The sequence below is a fragment of the Delphinus delphis genome, chromosome 1 (genome assembly GCF_949987515.2).
Source record: "Delphinus delphis chromosome 1, mDelDel1.2, whole genome shotgun sequence".
Taxonomy (NCBI): Eukaryota; Metazoa; Chordata; class Mammalia; order Artiodactyla; family Delphinidae; genus Delphinus; species Delphinus delphis.
The window spans coordinates 140,807,722-140,822,904 of record NC_082683.1 but is presented as its reverse complement, the minus strand read 5'-3'; positions in this window follow the sequence as shown (position 1 = coordinate 140,822,904).

The window sequence follows — 15,183 nt, the reverse complement described above, 5'->3', positions numbered from 1 at the left end:
ACATCTCGGCCTAGCAAGGGAACTGGGCAGGATGGTATGACTAAGAAAGAATGAGTAAAAGGGAGTCCTTCGGTAAGACATGGGAGTGGACCGGTCTGGAGTGGGAAGGATGGTTTGCCATCAATACCCATGACCGAGATCTGGGAAGGAGAAACTGGCCCGGAATAGGTAGGCAGGACCGAATAGGTAGCCCCCGTGTCTACCAGAAATGAGATGGACTTACCCGCTACCTGTAGCGTTACCCTGGGCTCGGCGAGGGTGATGGGGGCCTTCGAGTCCGGGCGCCGTCAGTCGTCAGCCAATCCCAGCAGTTCGAGTGGTAATGCCGTTGGGTCGGCTTGCCCCCCGCATGGAGACGCTGAGGGAGGGCCAGTCGTAGGGCAGTCACTCTTCCAGTGGCCCGTTAGCCCGCAGCTGGGACAGGGCTTAGAAGGAGGTCGGGGATTGGGACATTGGCGAGCCCAGTGGCCGCCTTTTCCGCATTTGAAGCAGGCCCCCGGCGGGGTTGCCTCTTGCGGACCCCGTGGATGCTGTGATCCATGGGAGATGGCCGGCCTTAGGGCGGCTACAAGAGCCTGGGTTTGGAGGGCCACCTTCTGGTGCCTCCGAGCCTGTCGGCTGGATTCTGCCAAATCCTCACGGCCATTATAGACTTTAAAGGCCATCTTTACCTTTACCTTTACTTTATCTTTAGATGCCATGGAGGGCTTCAACACCCTGTCCTGTCATCCTAAGGAAATATTCAAGCTTGATAATTGATATCACTGTCAAACTCTGCTCAACCACTAAGGTTGTAATAGGGAAGACACTTTGTACTCTATTACAAGTTAATCACTAAGGGGATGTTGCCTATAAGCTTAAATTATACATAATGGCCTATGTCTGAGAACCCTGCCTCCCAGGTAATGAGCATTAAGCGAAAATGCCTTTGTTTAGCTCACAGGACCAGGCCCACCTGTGCATGACTGCAGGAAGGCTGAAATTAACACATCCCCTCCGGAGGGTGACGGGAACCAGGAAATGTTTGGCTTTACTCCCTCCCCTTTTAGTATAAAAGAAGCCTGTATTCTAACGCAGGCAAGATGGTTCTATGGGACACTAGTCTACCACCTTCTTGGTCTGCTGGCTTTCTGAATAAAGTCGCTATTCCTTGCCCCAGAAACTCATCTTTCAACTTTTTGGCCTGTTGTGCGTCAAGCAGTATGAGCTTGGACTCGGTAACAAATTGTGTGGAGCCAGCCAGGAACCGTGCTGCTCGTGGCCAGCCAGCCTGTTGGGGAATTCTCAGGTCAGGCCCCAGCAGCTGCCAGGACCACTTGTCCTGAGGACCTGCCCTTCGAAATTCCCCAAAGGAGCACCCGCTGCCCCAGTGCTTGGAAGTTGGATCAAGGAATCAATATTTGGGACCCAACGGCCTCCATACGTTAGGGTAAGTTGCTCTGGTGTGTACAGCCAGAAACTTTATTTCTTCTCTGTCTGGGGCTTTTTCCCCCTGGAATAAGCCAATTTGTTTTGTATTTGAGTGGGGTACCCCGCTGGAGAGAGAAAAGAGTTGTTGGACTTTTACCTGATTTGTGACCTGGGTCATGTTTCTATGGATGCTACATTTGTGTGTGCCATTTGTGTTTTGTTTGTCTTGAATTTCTGTCTGTAAAAATGGGGAATGTCTCAACTATTGCTAAAGAAAGTTCTCTGAGGTGAATTTCGGGTAAGTGATTTGATTCCAGCCATGAACTCATGAGTGAGAAGATGCTCTTCTATTGTAACAACGTGTGGTCACAGTACCTGTTAGGATCTCCACAAGGGGTTTAGGCAGGGTTATCTTGGGACCCTGTGCACCATGTACTGCTGCCCTTGCTGTGTTAATTATGTCCTTTGTGGTCTCCTGTGTCATTGGTATATGTAAAACCCAAGACCAAACTTGAGGGTTTATTTAGGATTTTCTGTTTGACCTTTGGGTTGTTCATTTCATCTTGTTGGGTACTCTTTCTCCATTTACAGCCAAATCAGTTTTCTGATGTTTAAAACTTTTACAGGTGTCAGATAGAGGAAAAGAATTTTAAAAAAGACCTGTCTGTGGGATATTTACAGGGAGAAGAGAAGGGTTTCACTCGGTTCCTAAAATCACCAAAAGCCCCAGCCCAGAATTCAGCTCAGTTGGTCGATGTCAAGGCAAACAGGCATCCTTCGAATGGCTGGACGTGATCAATTGCTATCTATGGTTTTATGGTGGCCCTTCTTGAAGAAGCGGAGGAGAATGATGGAATTCTCTAATATGCAAGCATTTGTGCTATTACATCAGGGAAAATAAGGAAGAGAATGAGAGTGAGAATAGATTGCGTCAAACCTTAACTCCTCCACCTGGCTAGCTGTCTCAGCCGCTCCAATATATCCACCCCTCCCCCACCATCTGCTTCTATTCAACCCCAGTTCCCGACAGTGGGGCTCAGGACTGCCCCTCCTTTTAGGGACCACTTAGAAATCCTGTGTTAGTTTCTGGGGCACAGAGACTTGGTCTGGTATCGCCATTCTAAGACCTGACAGGGCACCCATTTTGGGCCAGGAGTCACTCCCAGGGCAGGGAAATTTCCCTTATGCCCTTATCTCATAGGGGGGCTAAATGCAAATGACCAACCAGCTGGGTTTCTCAGACTTGTTTAACTGGAAAGATTGCAACCCTCCTTTATAGGGAGGATCCTCTACACATGAAGCCCACTAGGCAGTACCCACAGCTGAACCAAATTGGGACCCCAATGAGGGAGGAACACCCTTATTAGGGCGCTGCTTATTGGTGTATCTTGGCAGGGCTTTCCCTGAAAAAGTTCCCCTGAAAAGGGGAGCTAAAGCAAAGAGTTTTCAAGGAAATCAGCACAAAACCCAATGAAGACCCTTGCAAAAATTCGGAGAAAATTTTTGGAAAAGATTTATCAGGCCTACAGACATTATACTAACGCAGATCCCGAGGCCCCTGAAAATATTAGAATGGTAAGCTTGAACTTTTTGGGGGCAAAGTGCCTCAGATATCAGGAGAAAGTTGCAAAGAGTAGATGATGCATTTGGAATGAACCCTTCTCAGTGGGTAGTTGTTGCTTTTAAAGTGTTGAACAGGGAACAACAACAGAAGAAGGAAGATGCAAAACGAAATGAAATGCCACTTTTTTGGCCTTGGCATTGTCCCAAGAGAGGAAAGCCACTACTGGGGAAGGTACAATGTGCTACCATAGGAGGAAGAACTTTGGAAAACATTGCCCTACAGTAAAACATGAGGGAAAAAAACGAGATGAGAGCCTCTCATATGGTAGAAAGAGAGGGTCACTGTGATGAATGAAGTGGCCCAGGGGCTCCCTTTAACTTGAGGCACCTAATGCCCCACAGGAGCCCCAGGTGAAACTAACAGTGAGGAATGAGCTGATGAACAGTCTGATAGAGCTCACCCTTGTAAGGAACGGCACCAAAGACGGAGGAGAGCTTAAACAAGCTTTATTTGGGAACGCTCCCGGGCGAGGTTCACTGGTCCGAGAGAAAGGGGCCAGAGGAGTCGCGCCCGGGCGAGGGTTTGGGCAGAATTTATAGGGGAAGAAGGGAAAGGGGTGTGGTGAATCCGGGAGGGTGCAGGGTATTCCTTATTTGGTGGTCTTTTCGGGTATCGTGAGGGACCGTTAGTCCCGCCCCTCAAAAGGCGGAAAGGCTGGGCAGGGTGCAAAATCCCCAGGTCAGTTCCTGGAACTGGGTGGTCCGGAAAGTCTCCAGGTCAGTTCCTGGAACTGGGTGGTCCGGAAAGTTTCTGTCTGCTGCAACCTGTGAGTCTGATTGCGTTCCCCTGCCTCGGGCCAGTTGGCCTTACACCACGACATCTTTGGTGTAATGGGGCGGCGTTCTGATCTCTGGCTACTTCTTGCTGGATGGGGGCGTCGAAAGGGGAGTCGGGCGACCAGAGGTCCGAGGCTTAAGGGAGACCAGTGGGGGGTCCTGTAGGAAGCAAAGTGTAAGGGCCGAGGAGCATTTGGTTTGTGGCCACCCGAGAGACTTCCTCCATGCGCCTGCAAAGGAACCTAAGAAAACAGGGAGCAAGCATGCTACGAAGAGGGTGCGGTCCGGGTTTGAAAGAGGGGTGTCAAAGAGTCCTTCTCTCGGCGGGCTGAGGGCCTCTACGACTTGGGGGCAGGAGTGGGAAGGGGAGGTCCCGGTATCGGAGATAGGCAACAGGGAGGCCGGGTTTAGGTGGGGGGGGGGGGGGTAGGTCGAGGGAGATAGCAGGGATTTCAATGAACAGTAGGTGGAACTCCTGGATGCGGGAGGGGCCCAGGAGGGAGAGAGACTTGTGGCCTACGAGGTCGACCAGCTGGTGGGAGGAAAACACGGTTAGTGGGTGGGCCAGAGTCAGTTTGAGTGTTTGGTCATTTTGGCTGCCCTAGCGCTGCTAGGGCCCAAAGGCATGGTTGCCATCCCCGAATGGTTGGGTCTAGCTGTTTGGAGAGGTAAGCCACGGGGCGGTAGGAGGGCCCTACAGGCTGGGCAAGGAGTCCAGTGGCTATTCCGGCCCGTTCATGCTCAAAAAGGTGAAAAGGTCGGTTTGGGTTGGGCGGAGAAAGGGGAGGAGAAGATATCAGAGCGTTACGGAGGGTGAGAAAGGCCTGTCGAACGGCGGAAGGAGAGGTGAGGGGTCTTTGAGGGGTTTCTTTAGCGGCTAGATATAAGGGTTTAGCGAGGAGAGCAAAGTTAGGGATCCAGTGTCGGAAAAATCCTGTAAGGCCCAAAAAGGAGAGAATTTGTTCCGCTGTTTCCGGAGGCTGGAGTTCACAGATAATCCGGGTGCGGTCGGCTGTTAGACCTTTTGTGGTAGGGGTAAAGTGGAGCCCCAGGTAGGTTACAGAAGATACAGATAACTGAGCCTTGGCTGGGGAGACCCGATAACCGCGAGAGCCAAGGTAATTGAGGAGATCTGCAGTGTGTTGTCTTGAGAGGCTGAGAGACGGGCTACAAAGGAGGAGGTCATCTGCATATTGAAGGAGTGTGCTGGGGGTAAGGGAGCAGGAAGTGAGGTCCCGTGCCAGCGCCTGACCGAAGAGGTGAGGACTGTCGCGGAAGCCCTGGGGAAGAACTGTCCAGGTGAGCTGACTGGAAGTATGAGTATCCGGCTCCGTCCAGGTAAAGGCGAAGAGGAGATAGGAGTCGGGATGTAGGGGGATAGTGAAAAAGGCATCTTTGAGATCCAGAACCGTAAAGTGGGTTGTGGATGGGGGGATATGGGAGAGCAAGGTGTATGGGTTTGGTACTGCTGGGTGGAGAGAAATTATGGCCTCATTGATTAGTCGGAGGTCCTGGACCAGGAGGTAATCCCCAGAGGCCTTGTGGACAGGCAGGATGGGGGTGTTGCAGGGAGAGTCAGTGGGGATAAGGAGTCTATTACGGGCTTAGAAGTATCCCAAACTTGGGGATTGATTGGGTTCGGTGTGATTGGAAGAGGGGAATAGGAGGGGGAGGGTTCTAGAGACAGGCCGAGAAGAGGAAGCAGGAGTTGGGAGGAGGGGACCTTAGGGTCACGTCTAACCAGCTGGAGGGAGGTCCCTAAGTGGAAAAGGACATCTCGGCCTAGCAAGGGAACTGGGCAGGATGGTATGACTAAGAAAGAATGAGTTAAAGGGAGTCCTTCGGTAAGACATGGGAGTGGACCGGTCTGGAGTGGGAAGGATGGTTTGCCATCAATACCCATGACCGAGATCTGGGAAGGAGAAACTGGCCCGGAATAGGTAGGCAGGACCGAATAGGTAGCCCCCGTGTCTACCAGAAATGAGATGGACTTACCCGCTACCTGTAGCGTTACCCTGGGCTCGGCGAGGGTGATGGGGGTCTTCGAGTCCGGGCGCCGTCAGTCGTCAGCCAATCCCAGCAGTTCGAGTGGTAATGCCGTTGGGTCGGCCTGCCCCCCGCATGGAGACTCTGAGGGAGGGCCAGTCGTAGGGCAGTCACTCTTCCAGTGGCCCGTTAGCCCGCAGCTGGGACAGGGCTTAGGAGGTCGGGGATTGGGACATTGGCGAGCACAGTGGCCGCCTTTTCCGCATTTGAAGCAGGCCCCCGGCGGGGTTGCCTTTTGCGGACCCCGTGGATGCTGTGATCCATGGGAGATGGCCGGCCTTAGGGCGGCTACAAGAGCTTGGGTTTGGAGGGCCACCTTTTGGTGCATCCGAGCCTGTCGGCTGGATTCTGCCAAATCCTCACGGCCATTATAGACTTTAAAGGCCATCTTTACCAGATCTCGAATAGGGGTCTGAGGGCTGTCTTCTGCCCGTTTTAATTTCTTTCAGATGTCCAGGCCTGATTGGGTAATAAAATGGGTGGCTAGTATCGTTGCCCCTGCCGGGGTGTCGGGATCCAGCTGGGTGTAGAGAGTTAAGTCCTCTGTAAGGCGAGTGAGAAAGATAGCTGGATTTTTGTTAGGTTCTTGGGTTATCTCTTTTAGTTTTTTCAAAATTGACTACCTTATGAGCGGCAGCCTGCGTGCCAGCCAGGAGGCATTGGATCATGAGGTCGCGTTTACGATGGCCATCTTGGTCATCCTGATAAGTCCAGCCTGGATCGGTGCCAGGTACGGCAGTCGCTCCGACAGGCATGGAGTTGTCAGTAAGCTGAACCTGATCTGCATGGTTTCGGGCAGCAGTTTGAATTCTTTCCCTCTCGTCAGGGGTCAGAGTAGAAGATAGGATCACAAAGATATCGTGCCAGGTTAGATTATAAGCTTGAGAGAGGTAGTGAAATTCTTTGATGTAGCGGGAAGAGTCGGCAGAAAAGGAGAGATCTTGGAGGGAAAAGGGAACATGAACTCTAATCCTTCCGCTCCTGCTACCTCCCTCGGAGGGCAGTGGAGATTTGGATCTTGGGAGTCCTGAGAGCGTGTACGTGCACTAATTGGCGAAGCAAGGGGCGTGGGAGGAGAAACCGTTGAGGGAGGCGGGGGAGCGGGTTCGGGAGGAGGAGGGACCGCTTCAGGGTAGGGTGGAGGTTGGAGAGGAGCTCTGGAGGGAGGAGAGGCGAGAGATTCGGGTGGGTCGGCTAGTGGAGAGGGGTCATCGTCAAAGGAAGTTAGGGGCTTGCATGTAGATGTGGCAAGAAGGATCTGGGAAGTGGAACAATCACGCAGAGGGAGGGGCGGGAGCGTAAACACCAGAAGGCCTGGACGTAGGGGACCTCGGACCATTTGCTGGTCCTGCGGCAGTAATTATCTAGATCACGGAGGACGTTAAAATCGAAAGTCCCTTCAGGAGGCCATTTGGATTTATTGTCTAGAGGATATTGTGGCCAGGCCACAGTGGAATAGAAAATGAGCCGTCGGCGACGGAGATCTTGAGAGAAACCGAGGGCTGTAAAATTGGCTAGGACGCCCCAGGGGCGTCTTAGGATCTGGTTTCGATTGTGAGGTTCCCATGACCCCCGGTCTGTCCCTGCGTGAATGGAGAGGGAGAGAGGCGTCCCTGGGTCTCAGTCTCCAATTCACGGCAGGTCGGAGGGCGGTCAGGCGATTGGGACGTCTCCACAATCACCTGAGGCCTGGGGGGTCGGAGAGCAGTCAGGCAATTGGGACGTCTCCACAGTTGCCCGAGGCCCGGAGAGAGGACGGAGGAGTCCCTGACGCGCCGCGGGGACAGGGAGTCCGGTGGGTAGGGACTCTGGGGGTCGGAGGGAACAAGGGAGGGGGACTTACCCCGTTTTCTGCCGGATCGGGTGGATGAGTAGAAGTTCCCTGGTTGTTTCCTGGGGGAGGGGAGGAGCGGCCCGCGCGGTAACCCGCGGGGCTTGGTACCCCTCCCGGGTTTCGGCACCAAATGTAAGGTCGGATCTTAACAAACGGCACCGCGAAACAGAGGAAAGCTTCAAGTGAGCTTTATTAGGGAGCGCTCCCGGGAGAGGTTCACTGGTCCGAGAGAAAGGGGCCAGAGAAGTTGCCCCGGGCGAGGGTTTGGGCAGAATTTATAGGGGAAGAAGGGAAAGAGGTGTGGTGAATCCGGGAGGGCGCAGGGTATTCCTTATTTGGTGGTCTTTTCGGGTATCGTGAGGGACCGTTAGTCCCGCCCCTTGAAAGGCGGGAAGGCTGGGCCGGGTGGAAAGTCCCCAGGTCAGTTCCTGGAACTGGGTGGTCCGGAAAGTTTCGGTCTGCTGCAACCTGTGAGTCTGATTGCGTTCCCCTGCCTCGGGCCAGTTGGCCTTACAACCCTGAAGTTTTTCACCAGAACAGCTTGATATGAGAGTCCCACCAGAACACACTTTAAGCCTACAGATGGCGATAGTGAAAACCCCAGGAAAGGAGACACAGCTCTTTCCCCCAAAGGACTAGGAAAAGGTAAGACCAGAGTGTGTGCTAACTGCACCCCAGGGAAGGCCAGAAACACATGGCCAATAGGAATCCCATTAAAAAGGAATGCTGGGGCACCTAATCTAAAACTGTATCCTCTGAGTCAAGACGAACACTTCTCCGACAGATTGACTTGTCAGAATACCAGCCAGTGTATTCAGCAAAGGCCAGAGAGAGGGCCAGAGTGGGGTCTGACTTGGATCACACCTCGCTGGCCTGGAAATATAGTGCACTATTGTTTTGATTCCTAAGGCGTTCTCAGACACCATGCTGCAGCACATTCATAGTAGTCCCCATTACGGGAGAGATGCTGTTGCAGGAGAGGGAAATGTCACATCCTGGGACCTGCAGGAGTCCTTAGGACGGACCACCAAGTGAGGGTTCTTGGATCTGAGCAGGAAGGAATTCAAGAGCAAGCAAGAGTAAAGGGAAAGCAAGTTTATTTAGAGAGATACACATTCCATAGGCAGAATGCAGGCCGTCCCAAAGTGAAAGCAGCCCCAGGGTATGGGGTCATAGGTTTTTATGGGCTAAGTAATTTCATAGTGGGAGGAATATTCTTGCTATTTTGGGGAAGGGTGGGTATTTCCCAGGAATTGGGCCACTGCCCACTTTTTGGCCTTTTTTGGTCTTCCCCAGAGCTGTCATTGTGTAAGGGGTAGTGATTTTTAGTATTACAATGAAGGTTTATAATGAGCTAAATGTCAATGCCTGGACTATTCTCTGCTAGCGTTCAGTGGGTGTTATATAGGAGCAGTTCCACGTGTAGATGTATTTGTGATGTATCTGTGGGATGGAAGGTGATCTCCGCGTCTTACCCTTCCACCATCTTCCTCAACTCCTCTCCCTGCCTGGACTATTCTCAAAGCCCCCTTGGTTTCAGCTGGTTCCAGCCAGGCTTTACTGCTTCCTAATGGCTGCACCCCTTCTTCAATATCTGGTGTTTGTGTCCTGCCCCTTTCCCTCCTGACGCATTCCTCCCTTGAAGATTTTACTCCTATTCTTATGGGAAGCAGAGAGGCAGTGGTGCATCTTCAGTAGTTGCTTCAGGGCTGGGCAGTGGTGTTGACCCTGCCTGTCAGGGAGTGAAAATCTCTGGATGCCTGGTCTGGGATCCCAGGGGCAGGACAGTTTCTTGTTTTAAGTCAGGGTTTTAGGGGTTGGAATCCTCACATCGTTTTGATGTGGAACTGTTGTAAACTGGAAGACATGAACTTAACCAAGAGGTTAAAGATGAAGGGTCCAAAGGGGAGGAGGAAGAGTATGACCCTTATTGGGTCCAGGAGGGGCAGGAACCAAGTAAGCCTAGGGAGGGTGCTCTTAATCATGGACCACATGGCGTTAGGGCCTGACCCCTGGTTGTAGTGGTGTAACCATGATGCTTGTTCATAAATCTTTTCGATGTCATCTCAATCTGGACCAAATTATTAACATGGGTACAGCAGGTTTTGTTGATGACCGCACAAACACCACCCTGCTCAGTCAGCAAGTAATCCAAGGCCAATCTATTCTCCTAACTACATTGGCCAGTGAGCTTAAAGAAGCTGAGTCTATTTAGGGCATTTTCAGTGGTCAGGGCTAGGCTCTCCCAAGTGTTGGTTAGATTTTCTAGGGTTACCTCATGGTAGGCAAAGCCTCCCTGTGGAGCTGCCAGTTCCCCTGCCAGTCCTATTCCTGCCGATATTAATCTGATGGCCCCCCTAGGATGGTGTTGACTATTACGTATTGTGACTGTGAATGGGACCAAATGTCCTAATGTACAAGCTTCCTTGTGCCACACATTATTGATATAAGGATAAGCAGTTACATAGGGGCCAAATATTCACTGGCGTGCCCTTGTCTTTGGGCCCTCATTCTAGGGAGTGCTACATAACCAGATATATCCTGAAGGTTCAGTAAGAGATAAGGGAATAGAAGAATTTAACAAGGAAGCAGCCATCCGGATCCATGGAAGGGACAAGTTATGAACACAATGTGGAGACGAGGGCCCATTAGTATATTAAAAATCATGAAGTCTGGGTGTACTCCATGCCCTCGGCTTAGATGAGATGGTGAAGCAAGAGGATTTCACCCATTGTTGCCATGGAACCTGACAATTTCTAGCCCAACTCTTAGTCCATTCCATCCCTATCCGGTAGGCACCTTGGTTCTGGTCTTCATTATAAGCACACAGAGTAGAGGTATTTGTGGGAATGCAGTTTTGGTCTCGGTTCCAAAACACTGGTGATATTAGCATCTGGTGGCCAGGGGTTGTTCCAGAGAGGCTCACCATACCCAAGAGAACCATTAGAGGTGTAGTGGCATTGGAAGCATGACTGGTTTTCTGAATAACAAAAGTAGCCATGATTAATGCAAAAGGTATGAAACCCTTTTAAAAGGAGTCAAACATAGGCAAGGTATTGGGCCTGACGGGGGTATTGCCCACTGTGCTCGAATTGGTGGAGAGGGGGATTTTCCCTGTGTTTGAATTGATAAAACTCGTTGTATGAACATATTTGTACCTGTAAAGATTGTTGTAAGCCGGGATTTTTATGGCAGACCTGACAATTAACTAGTTTTTCTCCCTGGGGCACTATTTTAGGTGTTTACTGAAGCATGATTTTCCATTCTCTCTGAACTGCGACCATCATCAGAAGTCCTACTAGGAGTATCATGGCTTTTGACATCATATTATGTATTTTTTTCCAGACCCAGCAGGGGCAAATGTTTATCAGGGGGAAGGGGTTCTGAAAAGCAACAGAATAAGTGCATGATAGTGAGGAACACAAGGAATACTAGGCCTGCCCACCACCACGCCACATGGAGTCACTTAACTGTTTTGTTTTTTGGGGCCCTCTGCACTATTCATTTGTTAATTGAAGTATAGTTGATTTACAATGCGTTAGTTTCAGGTGTATGACAAAGTGGTTCAGTTGCACATATACCTATATCCATTCTTTTTCAGATTCTTTTCCCCTATAGGTTATTACAGAGTATTGAGTAGAGTCCCCTGTGCTCTACAGTAGGTCCTTGTCAATTATGTATTTTATATATAGAGGTGTGTATATGTTAACCCCAACCTCCTAATTTATTCCTCCTCCCTTTCCCCTTTGGAAGCCATAAGCTTTTCTATGTCTGTGGGTCTATTTGTATATAAGTTCATTTGTATCATTTTTTTAGATGTCACATCTCATATGATATTTGTTTTTCTCTCTCTGGCTTACTTTGTATGATAATCTCTAGGTTCATTCATGTTGCTGCAAATGGCATTATTTTATTCTTTTTCAAGACTGATTAATATTCCATATATATATATATATATATACACACACACACACACACACACACACATATATGTACACACACACACCCCCCACATCCTTTTTATCCATTCATCTGTCGATGGACCTTTAGGTTGCTTCCATTTCTTGACTATTGGAAACAGTGCTGCAATGAACATTGGGGTGCATGAGTCTTTTAGAATTATGGTTTTCTCTGGATATATGTCCAGGAGTGGGATTGGTGAATCATATGGTAGCTCTATTTTTAGTTTTTTAAGGAACCTCCACACTGTTTTCCATAGTGGCTGCACCAATTTACATTCCCACCAACAGTGTAGGAGGGTTCCTTTTTCTCCACACCCTCTCCAGCTTCTATTACTTGTAGATTTGTTGAAGATGGCCATTGGGACTGGTGTGAGGTGATACGTCATTGGAGTTTTGGTTTGCGTTACTCTAATAATTAGTGATATTTAGCATCTTTTCATGTGCTTTTTGGCCATCTGTATGTCTTCTTTAGAGAAATGTATATTTAGATCTTCTGCCCATTTTTTGATTGGGTTGTTCCCATACTGAGCTGTACAAGCTGTCTGTATATTTTGGAGACTAATCCCTTGTTGGTCGCAGCATTTGCAAATATTTTCTCCCATTCTGTAAGTTGTCTTTTCATTTTGTTTGCTTTCTTTGCTGTGGAATAGCTTTCAAGTTTAGCTGGTCCCATTTGTTTACTTTTGTTTTTATTTCCATTACTCTAGGAGATGGATCCAAAAAGATATTGCTGCGATTTATATCAAAGTGTGTTCTGCCTATGTTTTCCTCTAGGAGTTTTATATTATCCAGTTTCACATTTAGGTCTTTATTCCATTTTGAGTTTATTTTTGAGTATGTGTTGGAGAATATTCTAATTTTATTTTACATGTGGCTGTCCCGTATTCCCAGCACCAATTATTGAAGAGACTGTCTTTTCTCCACTGAATATTCTTTCTTGCCTCCTTTGTCATAGATTAACTATAGGTGCATGGGTTTATTTCTGGGCTTTCCATCCTGTTCCATTAATTTATATTTCTGTTTTTGTGCCAGTACCATACTGTTTGATGACTGTAGCTTTGTAGTATAGTCTAAAGTAAGGGAACTTGATTCCTCCAGCTGTTTTTCTGTCTCAAGATTGTTTTGGCTATTTGGGGCCTTTTGTGTTTCCATACAAATTTTATAAATTTGTTCTAGTTCTGTGATAAATGCCATTGGTAATTTGATAGGGATTGCATTGAATCTGTAGATTATTTTGGGTAGTATAGTCATCTTGACAGTAATGATCCAATCTGAGAACACAGTATATCTTTTGATTTGTTTGTATCATCTTTGATTTCTTTCATCAGCATCTTATAGTTTTTGGAGTATAGGTTTTTTTGCCTCCTTAGGTAAGTTTATTCCTAGGTATTTTATTCTTTTTGATGTGATGGTAAATGGGACTGTTTCCTTAATTTCTCTTTCTGATCTTTCATTGTTAGTGTATAGAAATGCAACAGATTTCTGTGTATTAATTTTGTCTCCTGAAACTTTACCAAATTCATTGAAGAGCTCTAGCAGTTTTTTGGTAGTATCTTTGGAATTTTCTATGTATAGTATCATGTCATCTGCAAACAATGGCAGTTTTACTTCTTCTTTTCCAATTTGTAGTCCTTTTATTTCTTTTTCTTCTCTGATTGCTGTGGCTAGGATTTCCAAAACTATGTTGAATAAAAGTGGTGAGAGTGGACATCCTTGTCTTGTTCCTGACCTTAGAGGAAACGTTTTCAGCTTTTCAACATTGCATACGATGTTAGCTGTGGGTTTGTCATATATGGTCTCTATGTTGAGGTATGTTTCCTCTATGCTCACTTTCTGGAGGTTTTTTTTTTTTTATCATAAGTGGATGCTGAATTTTATCAAAAGCTTTTTCTGCATCATATGGCTTTTATTCTTCAATTTATTATTGCGGTATATCACACTGATTTGCAGATATTAAAAAATCCTTGCATCCCTGGGATAAATCCCACTTGATCATGGTGTATGATTCTTTTAATGTATTGTTGGATTTGGTTTGCTAGTATCATGTTGAGGATTTTTGCATCTGTGTTCATCAGTTTTGTTGGCCTGTAATTTTCTTTTTTGTGGTATCTTTTTCTGGTTATCAGGGTGATGATGGCCTCATAGAATGAATTTGGAGATGTTCTTTCCTCTGCAATTTTTTGTAATAGTTTGAGAAGGTTGGGTGTCAACTCTCACCTAATTGTTGACAGAATTCACTTGTGAAGCCGTCTGGTCCTGGACTTTTGTTTGTTGGAAGTTTTTATTTTATTTTTAAAAATTATTTTTGTTTATTTATTTGGCTGCATTGGGTCTTTGTTGCTGTGCACGGGCTTTCTCTAGTTGTGGCGAGTGGGGGCTACTCTTCCTTGTGGTGTGCGGGCTTCTCATTGTGGTGGCTTCTCTTGTTGAGGAGCATGGGCTCTAGGTGCGCAGGCTCAATAGTTGTGGTGCATGGGCTTAGTTGCTCCGCGGCATGTGGGATCTTCCTGGACCAGGGCTTGAACCCATGTCTCCTTCATTGGTAGGCAGATTCTTAGGTAGGTACGCTTCCACTAAGGAAGCCCCAGTTGTTGGAAGTTTTTAAATCACAGTTTCAACTTCAGTACTTGTGATTGGTCTGTTCATATTTCCTATTTTTTCCTAATTCAGTCTTGGAGATTGTACCTTCCTAAGAATTTGTGCATTTCTTCTAGCTTGTCCATTTTATTGGCATCTAGTTGCTTGTAGTAGTCTCTTATGGTCCTTTGTATTTCTGTGGTGTTGGTTCTAACTTCTCCTTTTTCAATTCTGATTTTACTGATTTAGGCCATCTCCTTTTTTCTTGATGAGTCTGGCTAAAGTTTTATCAATTTTATTTATCTTTACAAAGAACCAGCTTTTAGTTTCATTGCTCTTTTCTATTGTTTTTTAGTCTCTCTTTCACTTATTTCTGCTCTGATCTTTATGATTTCTTTCCTTCTACTAACTTTGGGTTTAGTTTGTTCTTCTTTCTCTAGTTGATTTAGGTGTAAGGTCAGGTTGTTTGAGATTTTTCTTGTTTCCTGGAGTAAGCTTGTATCACTATAAACCTCCCTCTTAGAACCACTTTTGCTGTGTCCCACAGGATTTTGGATCATTGTCTTTTCATTTTCATTTGTCTCTAGGTATTTTTTCACTTCTTATTGATTTATTCAGTGATCAATTGGTTGTTCAGTAGCACATTGTTTAGCCTCCATGTGTGTGTGTTTTTTGCAATTTTTTCTCTTGTACAGTAAGTCCCCTATATATGAACCTTCAAGTTGTGAACTTTCTTTTTTTTTTTACATCTTTATTGGAGTATAATTGCTTTACAATGGTGTTACTTTCTGCTTTATAACAAAGTGAATCAGTTATACATAGATTCCCATATCTCTTCCCTCTTGCATCTCCCTCCCTCCCACCCTCCCTATCCCACCCCTCCAGGTGGTCACAAAGCACCGAGCTGATATCCCTGTGCTATGCGGCTGCTCCCCACTAGCTATCTACCTTACG